The sequence below is a fragment of the Gossypium hirsutum genome, chromosome A13 (assembly GCF_007990345.1).
Source record: "Gossypium hirsutum isolate 1008001.06 chromosome A13, Gossypium_hirsutum_v2.1, whole genome shotgun sequence".
NCBI lineage: Eukaryota > Viridiplantae > Streptophyta > Magnoliopsida > Malvales > Malvaceae > Gossypium > Gossypium hirsutum.
The window spans coordinates 25,210,437-25,223,520 of NC_053436.1; the positions used below are offsets into that span (position 1 = coordinate 25,210,437).

The window sequence follows — 13,084 nt, forward strand, 5'->3', positions numbered from 1 at the left end:
TAATTCAGCTATAATTTAATTTGTACGAAGCTAGGACGCATTAAAAACATGTATTAGCTAAGGCACTAATTTGATTTTGCAACAACCAAGACACATTTAACACACTAATTTAATATGTTCAAATTAAAGACAAATTTATTAACACTTATTTATTACTTAAATTAAAATAACTAAAGTAGCTAAATGCATTTATTTTATTATAGCAACAAAAATGGATAAATTAAAACAAACTTTTAAATGATCAAACGAGCTCATTGAGCTAAGTTGACCTGAACGCAGCTCTTGGAGCAGAATATGGGCTGAGATCGACTTGCGAGAGGTTGCAAGGAATCCTTATTAAGATGGTCCAAGCTCTTTCAATTTGTCCAGCCAATGCTTCATCCACATTTGATTGACTAAGGCCGAAATGGCCTCCTTGAATTGCTTGGCTCGAGCTCGTGTGATGGGTCCTTGTGGCAGCTCCAACGGATCCTTGCTTGAGCTAGGTTTACTTCGGGGCGCGATCGTATCATCCCTCCCTCTTTGAAGTGACTTTTCCTCAAGTCGGAATCTATGTTAAAGGGAGATAAATCAGAAACATTAAAGCTCGCACTTATGTTATGCTCACCCGGTAAGTCAAGTCAGTAGGAATTTTCGTTAATTCGTTCAAGGACTTGAAAAGGCCCGTCTCCTCGAGGCATCAACTTGGACCTATGTTGGGGTGGGAATCATTCCTTGTGCATATGAACCCAAACCCAGTCACCGAGTTCGAACACAACTCTCTTTCAACCTTTGTTTGCCTTTTTGGCATAGCTTTCGGTCCTTGCTTTGATATTGGCTCAAACTTTTTGATGCAGCTTCTTGACATAATCAGCCTTTTTCTTTGCATCTACATGAATAAATTGATCGTTAGGTAAAGGCAATAAGTCTAACGGAGTTAACGGGTTAAATCTATAAATAATCTGAAAAGGAGAAAATTTAGTTGCCGAGTGGATTGATAGATTATAGGCAAATTTGATATGAGGTATGCATTCTTCCCACGACTTCAAACTCCTAACTTCAGTCACATTTATTGGTGGTTTCCATTCAACAATATTAGGAATCTTACTGGGATCAACTCGGATACCATCACCTGAAACAATGTGGCCTAAGAATCTGACCTCTCGAAGCCAAAACTCACTTTTATTGAACTTAGCATACAACTGTTTATCCTTCAAGGTTTGCAAAACTGTGCTCGGCATGCTCTGCCTCATCTCTAGAATCAATCAGGATGTCATCGGTGAATACTACAACAAACTTGTCCAAATATGGCTAAAATATTCAGTTCATTAAATCCATAAACATAGCAAGAGCATTCGTTAATCCAAATGGAATAACAAGAAACTCGTAGTGGCCATACCTCGTTCTAAAGGCAGTCTTAAGCACATCCAACTCTTTAACTCTTAATAATAGTAGCCGGATCTCAAATCTATCTTAGAGAACCATGTCACTCCTTCCAACTGATTGAACAAGTCATCAATCCTTAGGAGAGGATACTTATTTTTAATTGTCACCTTATTGAGTTGTCGGTAGTCGATGCATAATCTCATGGAACCATCTTTCTTTTTCACAAATAGTACGGGAGCACCCCACGATGAAAAGATTGGTCTCGCAAAACCTTTATTGGTAAATTCTTGTATCTGTCACTTCAATTCTTTCAGCTCAGTCGGAGCTATCCTGTACGGAGCAATAGAAATAGGTGCTGTCCTTGGCATTAACTCAATATCAAATTCAACTTCTCTAATTGGAGGCAAACCTGGTAATTCCTCTGGAAATACATCCGCATACTCATACACAACTGGAAATGATTCAATTTTCAATTCGACTTCCTTTGTATTCAATATGTATGCCAAATAAGCTTCGTACCCTTTTCTCATGCATTTTTGAGCAGACATCGAAGAAATTACAATTGGTGACCTATTTGAATCGTCTGTTTCAACCCCAAGAATCTCACCATTATCACACTTCAATTCAATAACTTTCTATCTACAATTCACTATAGCATCATGAAATGTCAATCAATCCATTACCAATATGACATCAAATTCATCAAATGGTAACAACATCAAGTCGGCTGGAAAATAATGACCTCTAATCATCAAAGGGCATTTCTTACATACTTTATCAACTATCACAGGCTTTCCTAACGGGTTCGACACCTTAATCATAAACTCTATAGATCAACAGGTATATTCATGCTAGATGATACGTGATATTCGCGACAGATTTTAAAGAATTATGAATGAATCGATCTTGAGACTAACTTATTATCACGATTAAGGCAAGTGTACCTATCGAATAGTAGTATAGTTCAGCAAAACCAGATTGTCGAACCCAAAGGAACCACGAGTACTAGTATTTACTAAATTTTTATTATCTAGCCTAAAAATTAAGAGGTTTGGTTATCTAAACTAATTACTAACTAAGAATGCACAGAAAGAAAATTTGGGAAAATACTTTTGGGAAAATTCGATTGATTAAGACAATAGCTAAGGAAAAATCCACCTAGACTTCACTTGTTATTTGACTCTGAATCAGACGATTTATTCATTTGACTTGATCCATAGAAATCCCTAAGTTATATTATTATCTCTCTCGAGACTAATAACGTCTAACACTAGGTCGAATAATTGAAATCTCTTTCTAATTAAATTCCTAGAATTGCATTAACTCGATCTATGGATTCCGTTATTAGGTTTCACCCTAATCTGGCAAAATCTTGTCACCCTATCTCTAGGTGCGCAATCAACTCTGCTTAATTATGAAAAATTTACTTTTAGACAGGGTCAATTCCTCATCTGAATAAAAGCATTAACTTGAATCAATATCCTGGAATATCAAAACAAGAATTAAGAACACATAATTAAGAACAAATCAAATATGATAAACATATAATTAAGAACAAAATCAAATATTTATCATACAATTTAGATAATAATAATAAGATCCACCTTAGGTTTCATTCCCCTTAGGTATTTAGGGGTTTTAGTTCATACTTATGAAAGAAAACATCTCAAAAGAATAAAGATAACAAAACATAAGAAAACCCAAAACTACTGAGGGAATTTGAAGGGAGACCTTCAGCCTTGATGATGAATCCGGCTTCTGAGATGGATCAATCGACTTTCCTTGAGCAATTCCTTGCTTCCTACTCTGCGTCCCCCTTCTAAGTTCCTCTTCAAGCGTTTAAATAGGCTTTTTAATGCCTAATAGCCCTAAAAATTGGCCTTTTCTGAATAGGACTAAACTTGGGCTTAGCAGGGACACGCCTGTGTACGATTACTCCAGCCCGTGGTCAAGGCTATTGAATAGGCATGAGCGTGTAGTCTACCTGTGTAAGTCGTGCTTCGATCCTGCCAAAGGGACACTACTGTGTGACACGCCCATGTGAGGAAGTTCAGGCTGTGTTGATTTCCCACGTAGGTCCATTTTTTGCGTTTTTGGCCCGTTTCTCGCTCTTTTTACTCTCCTATGCTCACCTAAGTATAAAACATGAAATTAAAGGATTAGGAGCATCGAATTCACCAAATCTAAGGAGAAACCATCCATAAATGCGCTAAGCATGGGATAAAAATATGTATAAATTATGGTTTATCAAATACCCCCACACTTAAGCATTTGTTTTGTCCTCAAGCAAAGTCCTCAACTCACAATCAAAATAAATTCTTCTCAACTCAAAATAATCCATAAGTATTCATACATTGAAAATTCAACTAAAAGTACATCAAAGTTTCAAACATTCCAAGTTGAGCATTTTATCACAAAAACATAGGTGTCTCCCCTTATCTAAGTGATTACCTTTGATCAAAATATCATAGAGTTTAACATCCTCACTAAAGATTCATTCAAATCACTCAAGGTGTTTAAGGACATCAATAAAAGACTCATTAGTTAATATGAAAAGTTATTACCATAGGCTTGCTTGAAAATCAAATCTCCACCACTATATATTGAGCTGATACATCAATCAAAAAGGTCTTTTTAGAGGGTTGTAACATGGCTTTGGTTAGAGGGTGTGGTCACAAGCTAAAGAAAAGGTTAGAATCGAGATTGAATTGAAAAATTACCTATCTAGAAAAATAACTAGTCATCAGTTGAATACAAGTGAGCTTCTTCTCAGAATATGAAATTAACGCTCAAGCTCAACAATAATGAATTATAACTAATATGTATTGAAATACACTCATTTTTTTTAGAACAAGTCAAATACATAGAAGAGCAAAACATAGCTAAGCAATTAGCTCAAATCAAATCTCGACAAAAATAGGGATCAAATTAGGGGATTTCAACAATAATAGTTTATGGGTTAATTTTGAGGGTAAATCAATTAATGGCTTGTTAGGCTTAAAAGGGTTCACTAAGGGTTAATTATGAAGGTAAGCTTTTGTGGAGTGAGTGGGTTAAACCTAAGTGCCTTTATCATCTTGACATATCAAATCAAATGGTGTGGTCTTGACATGCATAATCAAGCAAGTTCTAGAATAACATATCTATACTGACGCACTCATAATAAAAGTGAACATGAAAAGAGTAAAATATGCTCTAAAGGCTCAAGATCTAACAAAAATTATGGCTTTTTGATGTTCAAACATGTGAATTTCAACTCAAGATAATACTTAAACTTAGGGAAACAACCTAAAAGTTTTTAATTCTTCAAAAATTAACTTATCGTGCTTGATTCCCTAATGTCTTAAAGTTTAAACAATCAATTCATAAATGCCTATGTTTTAATTCAAGACATATCAATAAAAATCATAAATTAATTAAAATTCATTCTAATAGTGATATGAGTGATTAACATGAGAATAAGACACAATTCAGGGATTTCTAATGATGATATAAAAGACCCCCCACACTTAAGATGTACATTGCCCTCAATGTACAAAGATAAATATATTGAAAAAAATAAATATATAATCATAAGATAGGGAGAGGAGTGACACTTCCTGAATGATGAATGAACTCCTTGAATTGGAGTTATGGAGAATAATCGGCCAAAGCAATGATGAGAGTGGAGGAGGATACTCCGGTGGTGGTAGAGGTTCATTAATCCATAAGTCCTGCGCCAAAAGAATACTATATCTGGTGGTAGCTATGGTCGTGGTCGAGCAGGACATGGTAGTCATAGAGAACCTTTCCCAGTGGAGTTTTTAGTTCCTATGCGATGATGAGCTTTGGAGCTCTTTATAACTGTGATAGAATCAAGAACTTTTTAGGTAATATAAGGAAGCATAATTACTCGTAATGTAATAGCCAAAACAATAAATTATTCAATAAAAATTATAAAAACTAAAATTATAATAATATTAAAGGAAAATGAAATAAAAAGTACTTAATTAAGATAAATAAAGATAAAATTGAAAATAAAAATAAAAAATAAAAAGTTTTTAAATATCGTCATCGCTGGATGGTTCACAAGGTGGTGGTGCTGATGAGATCTGGAAGTGCTGACAAAACTGATGTAGAGTCGCATCAATGTGATCAAATCGCTGAAAACATTGCTGCTCAAATCGTGTAAGGAGCTCAGAGATGTTAGAATATAAAGCCGCCGCATGAACTGGATGATGGATGGGTGGTGGCTGAGACGATGGGTCCTCATGACGTGGAGGGACATCATCAGTAATGTCCTCTGGGTCCTCCTCCTTGATGGACTGGACGAGGCGATATTGAGGAGGGTAAGTGCCATGTCGTTTCTCGATCATCCTTATACTTAGTATGCTCGAGATGCCCTGTGGGGACATTTGGCCGACGAGGGTGAGGGAGGATGATTGTGCTATTGTGTTGAGGAGCCCAAAGTGCCGAGCCAGTCGAGTCACATTGGGCTTGATAGAGATGACCCCTCTCCTATGTCGCTCCGTCTAAGGGCGGATGGCGAGGGCGATGAAGTAAGCAAGGTCGAGGACATGCCCGTTTGCCATGCTTCATAAGAAATAGGCGTCGTGGGTGGTAACAACGCCGGTTCTCTCTCGTTTCTCTGTCAGAGTGTGAGCCAGTATGGCGTGTAGATACCTCAAGGATGGAGGGAGAGCCGATGGCTTGGAGCGGCTAGGATCGTAGGTGGCCGAGGCAGGGACGAGGTACGTCCAGCATTTTGAGAGGGAGTAGTGGATGTGACGGTGGAGGGTGTCGAGTTCATTTTCGTTCATGAACTCCTCCGTGTATAGGTCTAGTGCAACCCCAAACTTGGGTACGCTCAACTGGCGTACTAGACCACCAAGGAGGAATTGGACCGTTCCAGGATTGTCGAAGTTGGTCATGACGGTCTGAGGATAGAACGTTGAACAGAGTTCCAATGTGAACTCGAGATACGTCGGCTTGAAGATCTTAAAGAAGTGCCCCTACGGGTCAATTGTCAGGAGGGCTCAGACCGCATCAGCCAAATGAATCTGTTCAAGTGCGGCGTAGTCAATGCAGTGGCCCACACCTAGGGGTCGGGCCTGTAATATCTGATATAAATCCTTCTAGGGTCCCAAGGGAACCTAGAGGAACGGGTGCCTAATCTCTATGGTAGGACCCGAGGATGACGCTGCTCCTTTCCTCTTCTTCGAGGCGGGAACAGCGGTCTTCTTATCACGTGAGGATGACATTGTACCTGTATTGAAAAATCGATGTTCAACCAATACGTCCCAAAAATAGCATGGAAGCACAAAACTAAATAGGAATATTTCATGAAACTTATGTAATGGATGAAGTAAACTAAAACAACTAAATATATCAAGTTATAGGATTATGGGAATAATGTAACGAGAATATGAATGAATGCATGTGGGTAAGCATAAATTTCATGGAAACAAGGAAAAATGAAAGAGTATAGCATAATGTAGTAACTAAAATGACAAAATTTTTATAAAACAAGCATGAGTATTTTAATATTCTAACTATGAATATTGATTCAAAAAAAGTTCAATAGAGTAGAGAAATCATGAAATAAGCAACATATTTAAAGAAAATAGAGAGAAAAGAGTAAACAAAAGCAAAAGGAAGGAGCTTGGGGTGTCAGAATCGGTGTTGTAGGCGGTGTACAAACGTGGGGGGTAGGGCGTGTGGAGCTGCAGCGGCTAGGGTTAGGGATTTTTTTGGGAGGGAGATGACGAATAGTGAGGGGTTTAGATAGATTTTGGGGCACACAACCGTGGGACACTCCCGTGTGCCCTAATTTTTGCCCGTGTGTTTCTCGACTTTTAAATTTGGGTGCGTCTGACATCAGGCCCACGCCCGTGTTGCTTGGACGTATGGGTGCACACGGCCGTGTCGCATGGCCGTGTCTTTCTTCATTCGCTTCTCCCACGCTCGTGTACATAGGTCTATGCCTGTTTTTGTTTTGATAGTGTCGACCATGGGTGGATGGCACGGGCGTGTTGCACGCCCGTGTTACATTCTCAGTTTCAACCACAGTTTCAAGGCTTTGGCAGTTTCGCCAATGGCCATGTTGTGTTGGGGGAAAACTTGCCCTGTTTTCACACGGTCGTGTCTCCTCCTATGGTGTGAGCACAACCTAAGGCATGCCTGTGTTCCTGGCCGTGTGGAGGGAAAAACCGCGTGTTTTAAGATTCAGTTAGTAGGTTAGATGTGAAAAGCTAGAATTTAAATAAATCATTACTGTTAGTGCCCGGGTTGCCTCCCGAGAAGCGCTTATTTATAGTCTTAAGCTGGACTTACCTCTCTTCTACATGGTCAAGGTGGTACGAGGAGTTCACAGTTCTCATCCCTACTATCAATTTTATCAACATAAGGTTTAAGACGAGTATTGTTTACCTTAAATGTGCCGAATTTGGGATGAATTACCTCAACTGTACCATATGGGAAAATACTAAGTACCGTAAGAGGAATTTCTTCATGAGGTTTAGAAGTGGCAATGCAAGGATCTACTGCATCTAGTAGTACTTTTTCTCTAACCTTAAGTTGATTTGGTGCGACATTGAGCTCGTCCTGGCTCGATTTTGGTTTATCGAGTGTTCTCGATTTCTGTGTCCGCCATTCATCTAGCTCCTCAATTTGTAGCCTTCATTCTTCGTAGATAGGTCCTATGATGTTGCTTGAACACGACTCGTGTAGGCTCTTCAAACTTATTTCCTGCAAAGTAGGTTGCACCACATGGTCAGTTTTAGTAGAATGATTTATACAACCACCTTCAATTTTCGATGTGTTACTCGAATTATGAGCTTGAAGGGTGATTGTTTCGTCTTCCACACGAAGTGTGAGTTCACCTATGCCAACATCAATAATGGTCCTAGCAGTCGCTGAAAAGGGTCGTCCTAAAATCAGAGGTGCATTACTATCCTCTTCCATGTCTAGAACAACAAAGTCTACTGGGTATATAAATTTATCGATCTTAACAAGACCATCTTCAATGATACCCATAGGAAATCTAATGGTTTTATCAGTCAATTGAATGCTCATCCTAGTTTGTTTGGGTTTCCTAAGACCTAGCTTTTTAAACATTTTATAAGGCATAACATTAATGTTTGCCCCTAAGTCAGCCAATGCATTATGAACATCTAAACTACCAATTAAACAAGGAATCATAAAACTCCCTGGATCTTTCAATTTGTTAGGTAGCTTATTCTATAGAATGGTTGAGCAAACTGCATTCAACTCTACATGTGACGCCTCACCCAACTTTCATTTATCTGTTAAAAGCTCTTTAAGAATTTGACTGTGTTTGGCATCTGCGAAAGAGCTTCAATAAACGGTAAGTTTATATGTAACTTTTTTAATAATTTAAGAAATTTACCGAATTGTTCTTCTGTGCGTCTTTCCTTGTCGCGTTTGGGTATGGCACACGAGGTTTGTATTCTTTACTTACCGATTTCTGGTTATTGTGGTCCACCTCACCCTTACCTTTACTTACCGTAGTTTCTTGCCTCGGTTCTGGTTCAGGTGCAACTAAACCTTCCTCATCTTGAATGGTAATTGCATTGATTTGCTCCCTTGGGTTGGATTCAGTGTTACTAGGCAAACTACCTTCTGGTCATTTAGAAATCAGTTTGGCGAGTTGGCCTATCTGAGTTTTGAGCCCTTGGATTGACGCTTGTTAATTCTTAAAGGTTGTCTCGGTATTCTGGAAACGAGTTTCTAACACTGAGATGAATTTTGTTAACATTTCCTCAAGGTTCAGCTTTTTGTCCTGCTGGTAAGGTGGTTGTTGAAAACCTGGAGGATGTTGTGGCCTTTGATTTCCTTGACCGCCCCTCGAGAAATTGGGATGGTTCCTCCAACTTGCATTATAAGTGTTACTATACGGGTTATTTTGGGGTCTAGAGTTATTATTACCCATATATTGGACTTGTTCCTCCTTGATGCTAGGGTCGAAGGGTTGATATTTTGTGCATGCTCCTCCTCTATTCAAATCGCACCTCATCACTGGATGTACCTGGGTAGAACCATACAAACCGTCAATCTTTTTTTTAAGAGTTCTACTTGGTTAGATAGCATAGTAACTGCATCAAGGTTGAAAACACCGGCTGCTTTCATTGGCTTTGTCCTTATAACTTGCCACTAATAGTTATTCAGTGACATCTCCTCAATAAATTCGTAAGCTACCTCAGGTGTCTTATTATTGATAGTTCCACCAGCAGCTGCATCAATCATCTGCTGAGTTGAAGGATTCAAGCCATTGTGAAACGTTTAAACCTGTAGCCACAGTGGTAACCCTTGGTGAGGGCATCTTCGTAAAAGGTCCTTGTATCTCTCCTATGTATCGTAGAGTGTTTCAAAATCCATCTGTACAAAAGAGGAGATATCATTACGTAATTTGCCTATGTTAGCTGGCGAAAAATATTTTAATAAAACTTTTCGGTCATTTGTTCCCAAGTAGTGATTGACCTCATTTTTAAATACTCAACAAGTATATTCATGCTAGATGATACGTAATATTCGCGACAGTTTTTAAAGAATTATGAATGAATCGTTCTTGAGACTAACTTATTATCACGATTAAGCCAAGTGTACCTATCGAATAGTAGTATAGTTCAGCAAGACCGGATTGTCAAACCCAAAGGAACCACGAGTGCTAGTATTTACTTCTTTTCTATTATCTAGCCTAAAAATTAAGAGGTTTGGTTATCTAAACTAATTACTAACTAAGAATGTACAGAAAGAAAATTTGGGAAAATACTTTTGGGAAATTTTGATTGATTAAGACAATACCTAAGGAAAAATCCACCTAGACTTCACTTGTTATTTGACTCTGAATCAGGCGATTTATTCATTTGACTTGATCCGTAGAAATCCCTAAGTTATATTATTATCTCTTTGGAGACTAATAAAGTCTAACCCTAGGTTGAATTATTGAAATCTCTTTCTAATTAACTTCCTAGAATTGCATTAACTCGATCTATGGATTCCCTTATTTATCATATAATTCGGATAATTCAGATAATAATAACAAGATCCGTCTTAGGTTTCATTTCCTTTAGGTATTTAGGGGTTTTAGTTCATACTTATGAAAGAAAACATCTCAAAAGAATAAAGATAACAAAACATGAGAAAACCCAAAACTCCTGAGGGAATTTGAAGGGAGATCTTCAGTCTTGATGATGAATCCGACTTCTAAGATGGATTAATTGGCTTTCCTTGAGCATTTCCTTGCTTCCTACTCTGTGTCCCCCTTCTAAGTGCCTATTCAAGTGTTTAAATAGGCTTTTGAATGTCTAAGAGCCCTAAAAATTGGCCACTTCCGAAAAGGACTAAACTTGGGCTTAGTAGGGACACACCCGTGTACGATTACTTCAGCCAGTGGCCAAGGCTGTTGAATAGGCACGGGCGTGTAGTCTACCCGTGTAAGTTGTGCTTCGATCCTGCCAAAGGGACACGATGTGTGACATGGCCGTGTGAGGAAGTCTAGGCCGTGTTGATTTCCTATGTCGGTCCATTTTCTCTGTTTTCGGCCCGTTTCTCGCTCTTTTTACTCTCCTATGCTCACCTAAGTGTAAAAGATGAAATTAAAGGATTAGGAGCATCGAATTCACCAAATCTAAGGAGAAATCATCCATAAATGCGCTAAGCATGGGATAAAAATATGTATAAATTATGGTTTATCACTAGATACCAATTTCATACACACATACGAACGAGTAGAGCCGGGGTCTATCAAAGCAATACACACATACGAACGAGTAGAGCCAGGGTCTATCAAAGCAATAACACTAGTATCATAGAGAGAAAAATTACTAGTGATCACATCAGGAGAAGTCACATCTTCATGTGCACGTATAGGATAGGCTCTAGTCGAACCTCTAGCTTCAGACCTGACTGCTGTATCTCATGTCACATTCTTACTACCGAACCCATTCCTGGCATTTCTCGGGGGTCTTCCCCTAGAAGCTGTGCCACTTGGCCTTGAATTTTGAAATCTTTCTTTCTCTACCATCTCGGGGTAGTATTTAATATAGTGGTCTTGAGAACCACACTTGAAACAAGATCCCTCACTCACCCTACATGTGTCGAAATCACATCTATCACATTTCTGGCACTCAAGTTTGGAAAGTTTAGCGTTCCCCACACTTGCCACAAATGTGGCCTGAGATTTGAAACCCGAATTTTTCTTTCTATGGTTCCCGTATAAATGTCCAGCTGACACATGTGAATGAGAGTACATCTCTCTAGATTTTTTAGACTGAGATGGCAATGACTTACTCATATGCCTCTTTCTTGTAGCTTCTGCCTCAGACTCCACTTTCCTCTTTTCTTTGATCAATTCCACGACTTTACAAGCCCGTTTGATGAGTACTACAAATTCTTTCAACTAAAGAATGCCCAGAATGTCTTAAGATCCTCATTAAGTCCATCTTCAAATCTTCTACACATCTTAGCTTCGGAGGATACACACTCCCGAGCTTATTTACTGAGTCTGACAAATTCTCCCTCATACTCATTAATTATCATATGACCCTATAACACCCCAATCTCGGCTCAGACGTTATGGCTGAATTCGACGTGTCACATTGAAGTGTTTTAGTGAAAATCGTGTTTTCATTGAAAACCCTTCTTAAAATGAAAGAAAGTCTTAATTATCAAAAAAAAAACTCCTTTCAATCACTTGTTCAAAACATATGATTTGAGGAAAATAAGTCACTTTAAAAATTTAGTTGCGGAAACGTAGAAATGACATACTATAGTTTAAGAAACCATGTTCAAATTTTTATAATTACATCACATAAAAATAATAATCCAAATAATAACAAAATGGAAGGCCTTATTTCAATCTAGTCTTTAATCACTTAATAATCAGAGACTCATATGCTTTAAAATGAAAAAAAAAACAAGTCCAAATTGTCTTGCTAGTTGGCCACCCAGAATCCCTCCAAACATCGAACCTCCTACTGAGCATCACTTGAAAATAAAATAAAAAAGAGGGTGAGTTTTCGCAAACTCAGTGTGTACAACCCTCAACGAAAAACAAGCATTCAAAAATCATCATACATCAAACATGCAATGCAATCCCATCCCAATAATCCATCCGCTACACACCAGCTTCGTCCCCCGTCACATCATGTGGGGATATAAATATGTCCCACCCAACCGGCATATCAATGGTAGCCCGGTTGCGGAACTACCTTCATTTACATATTGGGCTTAAAAGCCGTCGATGGATCCACGATTGTCAAGCAACCATCGATCCTCATATACTTCCTCCGTTCCATACTTTCCAACCCATATGCAACCTAAGCAGAATATCTTATGTATGCAGAAAATATGCATGTCACATCCATAAAATTTACATTAACACCTAGGGGTATTTTGGTCATTTTCGCCCTTAGGGGCATTTCGATAATTTTCTCTTTAATACAGTTTCCACTTACATCGGCCTTTTAACAAATCCCGTGAGCTAAGATTAACGAATACTATGCACCAGGTAGGATTCCAGAGAAGAGAAGGTGAGTCATTAAGACCGCTTAAGTACCAAGCTCTCCCTAGATCCAATCCTGAACATGCATATACCCGTTGCCACACCTTAACCCTATGACTTGTCCACAATCACAATATATTAATTAAGTTTTATGTAGTTTATCATATACTAGACCCAAAACCCCTACATACATGTATATGGCCCACTTGGCCCAAT

The 13,084-nt window shown here is 38.5% G+C and overlaps 1 non-coding gene across 1 annotated transcript; it reads left to right on the plus strand.

Moving 5' to 3' along the window:
• The first annotated feature begins 9,667 nt into the window (after positions 1-9,667).
• LOC121213460 (small nucleolar RNA R71) lies at positions 9,668-9,774 on the plus strand. The gene has a single exon (XR_005908841.1). It is a non-coding gene; the product is annotated as a small nucleolar RNA R71 (small nucleolar RNA).
• Positions 9,775-13,084: the final 3,310 nt, after the last annotated feature.